This window comes from Acanthochromis polyacanthus, chromosome 20 (genome assembly GCF_021347895.1).
Source record: "Acanthochromis polyacanthus isolate Apoly-LR-REF ecotype Palm Island chromosome 20, KAUST_Apoly_ChrSc, whole genome shotgun sequence".
Classification (NCBI taxonomy): Eukaryota; Metazoa; Chordata; class Actinopteri; family Pomacentridae; genus Acanthochromis; species Acanthochromis polyacanthus.
The window spans coordinates 13,500,736-13,508,236 of record NC_067132.1 but is presented as its reverse complement, the minus strand read 5'-3'; positions in this window follow the sequence as shown (position 1 = coordinate 13,508,236).

Here is a 7,501-nt window from a genome sequence, read left to right as displayed (position 1 = left end):
GCGACCCGGAACACGAGCACGGCCACGGAAATAGATTCTCACCGGGAAGCAGAGGCTGAGGCCCGCTGCTGCTCACATTTAGCTCCCCCCTAAGAGGCAAAATAGGTTTCAGGTTACACACTGACAGGACTACTATGTTGACAGCTTATTTTGACCGTTTCCTTGCAAAAGGTTCAAACTTTTTCTAGCTGCACCACAACCGAGAGCAACAGGTTTTACAGGCAAAACAATAGCTCTTAAATCCGAAATAGAATAAACTTTTACTGTTGCTGATAAATTATGTTCACCATCATCTAATACACTAACATAATAGTCAGGAAAAAATAATAACTCGCTGACTTTATGTGAAGCTAATAACGTTATGCTATATTAGCTTGATGTAGCACTAGCTAGCTTGAATAAACTCTCTCCTAATTTGTGATGTGACATTATTTTATGTCAGGAATTTGAATGGAAATGATAATTCATTTATGGTAAAGTTATAGATTTTGTGCAAATTCAGCAATTTTGAATGAATGAATAATTAGTCACATTTTCTGCTATGCGTTATTCTTGCTTCAATACATTTACTGTTTACCTTTTGGTGCTCTGAAATGTTGCTAAGAAGCATATTTGTGCTAGTTGGACAACACATTTACCAGCTTAGTGTATTAGTGGCTTTCAAATATCAGAGTAAACTGAGGTACTCTAGCCTATATTGCTCTTAATTTGTGTACACCAACATCTTATACAGTAAGATTGTAGTCAGCTGGCAGTAAAACTATATTACTATCTGTCTAAAATGCTAATGCATATGTCAGATGCAGTATACCAACAATATCAAGAGGTTCTACTGCATCCGAGTTTGTTTTACAGCCTGCAAGCCAGACTGCTTTTCTGGCCATTCTGACCCACAACCCTCTACACAACAAACAACACATCACATACATCACACTGTCTCACTGGAGTATCAGGCATGAGCCTCTGAAGTCACACAGACAGATCATTTCACACTGCAGACTGCAATGAATGTATGAGCAAGATGGTCAAAACTTAAGTGCATTATCATAGTAAAGTAGTATGACCAAAATGTATCCATACTGCATGCAGCAGTGCATGTTTGTAAGGGTAACTGTACTGAAATGATAAAGTATGCAGTGATAAATAACAGGTTTATTTCTCATGGTCCCTGACTTTCAGAACCAGAAGCTTTGACAAACTTGGCAAATGTCTTGATATTTGATCACTGAATAACGAAAGGGACTGCTGATTTTCAGTTAGTTTTTTTTTTTTTTTTCAAGTCTTTATTACTCATTTACAAGTTGGCATTACTCTTAATCTTTCTGGGCCTGATTTAGTTTGAACATCTGACGATCACTCCGAGCTCATGCTCACCGTGTGCTCTGTTCAGAGAATGAATGACTTGAACTTGCACCGTTCCAACAGTCTTTATCTACCTGTTTTTTTCTTATTGCACAATAAACAAATCAATGACCCCAATCACTCAGTCTGTGAGTGCATGACTGCACGTCAGCTGCCATCTGACTGACCCAAAAGATTTGTTTATTTACTTTATCTTAGTGGTTCAGTTTTTAAAACTTTAATAAGCTCAATTCAGAGTGGTAGAAGATATTATGCAATGATTTTCATGCCTTGTGTGCATTGGCCCTTTAATTCAGTTCTCTCCCGGTGGTACTTATGCATGTTCTCCATTTTTTTATTTTTCTCTCCTCCTACACACTAATTACATTTTATTGAATAAATCGTTCCCTATGCTGTTTTTATATCAAATCTTTATTTGTGCAATATTATGATTTCACTCCTTAGCACTTTATTTCATCTTTCCTTGTACATTATATGCGTTATATTTAGCTCTTGTGTTTCAAACTCATGGTTGTTATAATAAAAACCAGTTTGAGAAACAAATAACAAAACAAACCCCCTGAAATTTAACTACTCACATCTGTCAACAATATATTTCCAAAAAGAAGTCAATGCATCTCAGCTTTACTAGTTTTTTCTGCTTCTTATATTTAGAATTTGCAACAAAATAAAGTCACAAAAACACAAGTTAGTTTGAAGTTATAGTCAGTTTAGTTTAAATTTAGTATTTTGACAATAGTCGTCAGTCATTTTTATGCTTCTGTGCCGGCAGCAGTCGGGCCCAGGGGCATTATGTTGTCAGGTTTTTGGTCTGTCCCAATTCTCTGCTTCTGGATCTCCTCAGATTTCTTGCAAACATTCACTTGGATTCAAAGATGAACCGATTAGAATTTGGTGGTCAAAGGACACTGTGACCTCACAAAACATACTTTTGAAAAATAACTCAAGAATTCATACATTGTTGATGACATTTTGTATCACAAAAGGTCAACGGTCAAGTCTGGATTCCCTTAGAATTATTAACCACGCCTGATGAACGTCAGCGGGGTTACTGCATTCGGTGCGGTATCTGGCTGGCTGGGTAAGTAGCTATGTATGTATGTGGCTATGTCCGTTCCGATATCTCTGCAAGTGCTGAAGTCAATATAATCAAACTTTGCACTGAAGATCAGTCTAAGGTCCCCTGCTCAGTTGTGGAGTTACAGGTCAGCAGATCAAGTAGGAAGGGAGATACGTACGATGATCAAAATGGATACATATTGCATCATTTGTATAGGAAGGACAGGGTTTTCGCCAGTAGAGGGCGTGGTTTTGCCCTCTACTGAGGGCTCATCTAGTTTTATAATCTGTGATCCATCATCATCTTCTGATTGCCTTGAATAACGAAATAATAATAACCTAATAGTCCTCTTCACAATACCCCAGAGTCCTACATGACTTCTTCTTGTTTGTCAGATAATTACAAAAAATACACCTTACACATGTGAAGTATCATCACGGACAAATATAGAACCATAAATCTTGGAAACAGTGTATAAATTACATTAATTTCATGTCAGTCAACAAATCATTTCAGCTTCAATTAATATAATACTGAGCAGCCGTTCAAAAATTGTGAAACTGAAAAACACAAAGTTCAGTCAAGCAGAACTGAAAATCATCATATGTAAATGTTGGGTTTTGTAATGTTTGACCTCATGTTACATGTTGTTGGAGTACTTGCTCAAATTTCAGACATTTCTGTCCTGCTGACTTCAGAGGCTGCAAAGTCTGTGGCTGAGAATACGTCCATCTGTGATGTACAGCGTATGGTTTTACAGTGAGTTTTACAGGAGCATGTTATTGTAATTATCAGTTTTACAACTGATAAGCCCATTGTGTGGGCGAAACAGTTTTTACTTTCAGACATGACTCAGGAGGGGACACAAACAGGGCAGGGGCGTGTAATGTTCTACCATTACATGCCAATGAAATGTATTTGCATCTGTTTTTAAAGAGTGTATTTCCTCTTTTTTCCTCTCTTTGATAACACACACATCTGTGAGAGAGAGAAAGGAAGTAAAGGGTGGGGACTAAGCTGAAGAATATAGTATAGATAAGAGATAAAGGGAGATACAACAGTCCAACATGCTGGTTAATCTTCAGCCCTCCTGTCTCATCTGCTCTGATAGGCCTTGCAGAGTCAGCAGCCAAGTAAAGACGCTCACAGCACATGTTAACACAGACACACATTCACTATGAATAAATGCATGCATGCTGTAAGTCAAGCACTGCACTCTATGGCTATAAAAAGGAGCATTCAGAAAGGCAGCGAGGGACAAAAAAACTAAAAGAAGCCATTTAAAGCAGCTTGATTTGTCATATGAGATGTTTCCAATCATCGAGATGCAGTGATTTTATTTGATGTTGTGTTATTTGTCTGCTAAAGGCCACAATGGCTGCCCATTTGTAGTTGTGTTAACTTTCAGCCTGCTACGATGTTTCAGCAAACCTTTCAAAACAGTCTAAATGACAGCAAAGGGTGTGAAACTTGTATCAGAGAAGAAAACAGCATGTTAAGAAAAAAAGAGTGACAATAGACAATGGATTTTCTGAACTACGAGGTACAAATGACTGAGTCTTTGTAAATAGGCAGTAATTTATCTCTTAGTTTTCTGTGAAGAGGAAAAGTGGATACTGATTTCTATGTTACACAGGTTTTGCATTTAAGATCATGTTAAATATGTTAAATAACACTGTATATAATAAGAATAAGAATATGAATATGCCTGTAAAAAAGTGACAAATTGAAGGAAACACCAACATAAAGTGTCTTCATAAGGTATTAAGTCTGCTAGAACAGCTTCAGTCTTTCTTTCATTCATCTCCAAATCTCTAGAGCTCCACTGGAGGGATGAGCATGATTCTTTTAAAAGATTGTTTTGGTGTTTTGATGATGGTTGTGGCTAACATATCGGACCAAAATCTTCCATAAGTGGTAAACTGGGTGGAGATCTGATGACTGTGAAGGTGGCCTCTTAAACATTGTCATCCTGAAACAGACCACTCTCATCAGGACAGAAATGTTCCATCACAGGTTAGACTGGATCACTCAGAACAACTTTAAATTCATTTGCTTTGACCTCAGAGGAGACAAAAGGACTCAAACCATGTTGATAAAATACCCCCCACAGTATAACATGGCCACCAGATCTCCTCACTGCAGAGGACAAGTATTCAGGCCTGCACTGTTCTCTTGGTTTATGCCACACTTGCACCCACCCACTGATCAAGATATGGTGAAGGATGACTCATCTGACCATATCACTTGTTTTCACAACTGTGTAGAGCAGTGGCTATGGTTTGAACACCGCAGAACTCTCAAATGTGCATTCATTTTTGTAATGAGGGGTTTATGTAGTTCAACCCGACTAAAATATCCCTCTGTATGTAATTGTCAACAGGCTGATCTTTCTTAAAGTCATAAGCTGATATTCAGTTTTCTGTTTTTCTTCTCAAATGCACGCAGTCAGAGTCACTGTTAGTATTAAAACATTTGCCAGCTGAGCAGTTTTTATGACTGAAGCTCCTGCCATGTGAGCCTCAACAATGGACCATCTTTCAAAGTCACTTACATCTTTTATCCTTGCGGTTTGTTACAAAGTCAGAATCAACTGAGCCTGCTCAGGACGTTTATACACCATAGAATGGGATTGGATGTTTAATATGTACTATACAGCATCTTTGTCCCCTCATTTATTCAGATTTTTTTATTTAATTTGTTACCCATTCTAAAATTCCCCAAAGTCAGTTCTAAGTTTGTTTGAGGCCCAAAAGGGAAAATATTGCACAAAATAGCAGAAATTGTAAGCAAAAATTTGAAAATCAATGCACATTTGTGTAGCAAGAGTCAAATTTTCCCCATTAATGATCTCTTAGTCATTAGGTCATTAGTTCAAATTGGCTCCATCTCATACTTCTACATGTTTAATAACAATAATCTGCACACACCTTGATATATGCTGTTTTTAACAGCATTTCTTTTCATTGCAACATATGGTGCATGCTGCAGTTTGCAACCAAGGCATAACAATGCTTGTATTTAAGTCCCTGTTGTCTAAAATAACTTTGAATAGATTGTAACCTACGATTTCAAAACAGCATACATGTTGCACTCACATTTAAAGAGCAAAATTTGCTTTGATCTAGCCACACACAGAATATGAACAGCAGGGCTTTTCATCCTCTGCAAGTGACTCAGACATAAAACCATGCATGTATCTGCTGTGTCTCTGCATGTTGATTCATTGGGTTAACATGTTGTCTATAGTGGCTGCACTGTGCTCTCAGTTAATCAGTGTTTGACGGTGCTGGGTTGTGATGAAATCCTGTGATGCATTAAACACTGTATGATGAGATAATTGACAGACATGGCCACATCCTAAAGTTTTCTCTCCCCACTTTTGTTCAGTTATGCGACTTTTGCCCAGCGTGTTTCCCAACAGCATCCCTGAACTGAAAAACACGACGCAGAATTTTAATCACTCATCCACTCCAATCAAATCAAAGAGTCAATAACTAATGGTGAACACTCAGTAAAGCAGAGCAGCCTTTGCCCTTTGGATCCAGCCTTGAGTAAATATCATTTTGTTACACCGTGTAATACTATACATAATCAGGCAGCTATTAAAACATTTAGGTGACAGTAATGAGGACAGAACTACCATCACACTGCTCAGAAACTGTTGATTTGATAGCAGGTCATCACCCAATTAGTAACCAACAGATGAAATGTCGATGGGGTTTATTGATCTCCTGTTGGGATTCGACATGACAGATTTACCAGGTAAAGTCTTGACGCAGAGTACGTTGGTATATGATTACAGGAGACACAGCGGACGAGCAGAACTCTGTTTACAATGGGAGGCCCTGACATCCTTTCTGCCCACTCAGGATCCTGTATTTGTTTTAGACTTTAACCTGGCTGCTGCCTCGGTCCACGTAACTCCTGTTTAAAGAGTGAGAACAGAAGTACGACAGCAGATCCCTGGAATGCTGGATGCAACAGTAAACACACCAGTCAATAGTGACCTAAAGTGCTCTGCAAAATATTTTGGTCATGTATGTTTTCAAGTTAATCCAATGTTTTATTTCGAATGTAGAAATACTTAGCTGCCTTTCTAAATATATGTTGGAACATTTCTCAAAATAATGTTAGTGTCATTTAGGCTGATTAGTTCGTTTATGCTCTAATACTAGCATATGGTTTACATGAAACCCAATCAGAAAACAAATAACCTTAATCTTCTTGCGTTTACTCAGGAGCTGTTAATTATTACCTCAAGTTCATTTCAGAGCTTTTCTTTACTGCACTATTGCACAACAGCACCATCTAATGGATGCAGTCATAGTTTACAGACGAATTTTGAATATTATGGGATAGATTTTAATATACAGACAGGTGACAAATTAAAGGAATAACCTGAACCCTTGGTCCTTTACAGTGATCTGGCATCTCTGGAGGAATTTTTCTGCCATAGTTTGGTTCCAGTTGTCTCCTCAGGGAGAAGAGTGAATGCAAATCAATGTTCTGAGTGATCACCTCAATCTGATTAGGAAGCATTTCTATCCTGGTGGGTGGGATTTCCTCCAGGATCACAATCCCCCAATCAAATGGCACCAGGGGTCACATTCACCAGATCTCAAACCAGTTCAACACCGACAGGAGATTTTGAACATCCGTACTAGACAGCTCTGTCCACCACCATCATTAAAATACCAATGAAATGATATTTTGTTTATATTTTGCCAAGTAACCCTTTAAAAAAAGAAAGAAAAAAAGGAGATGGTGGTAATTTCCAAATTAAACTGAGTTATATTCAGAGATTACAATTATTATTTTCTGTGCATATTTTAAACATTATTTAGGGTTATAAGACAAAATATTTTTTATAGTTATATAATTTAGTAAGCCAAAAACAATAAACACTGAAGGATTTTTAATTACTGGACAATCATTATATATTCTTATAGACTTAGAGATTTATAAGTAATTTAATTTATAAATTTAGTTTAAAAAATATCAAACTTCATTTATTCAGCTGCAGTTTCTCCAATAGATAGAAAAATATTTTCATTTACAGATTTGTGTCTCTATCCA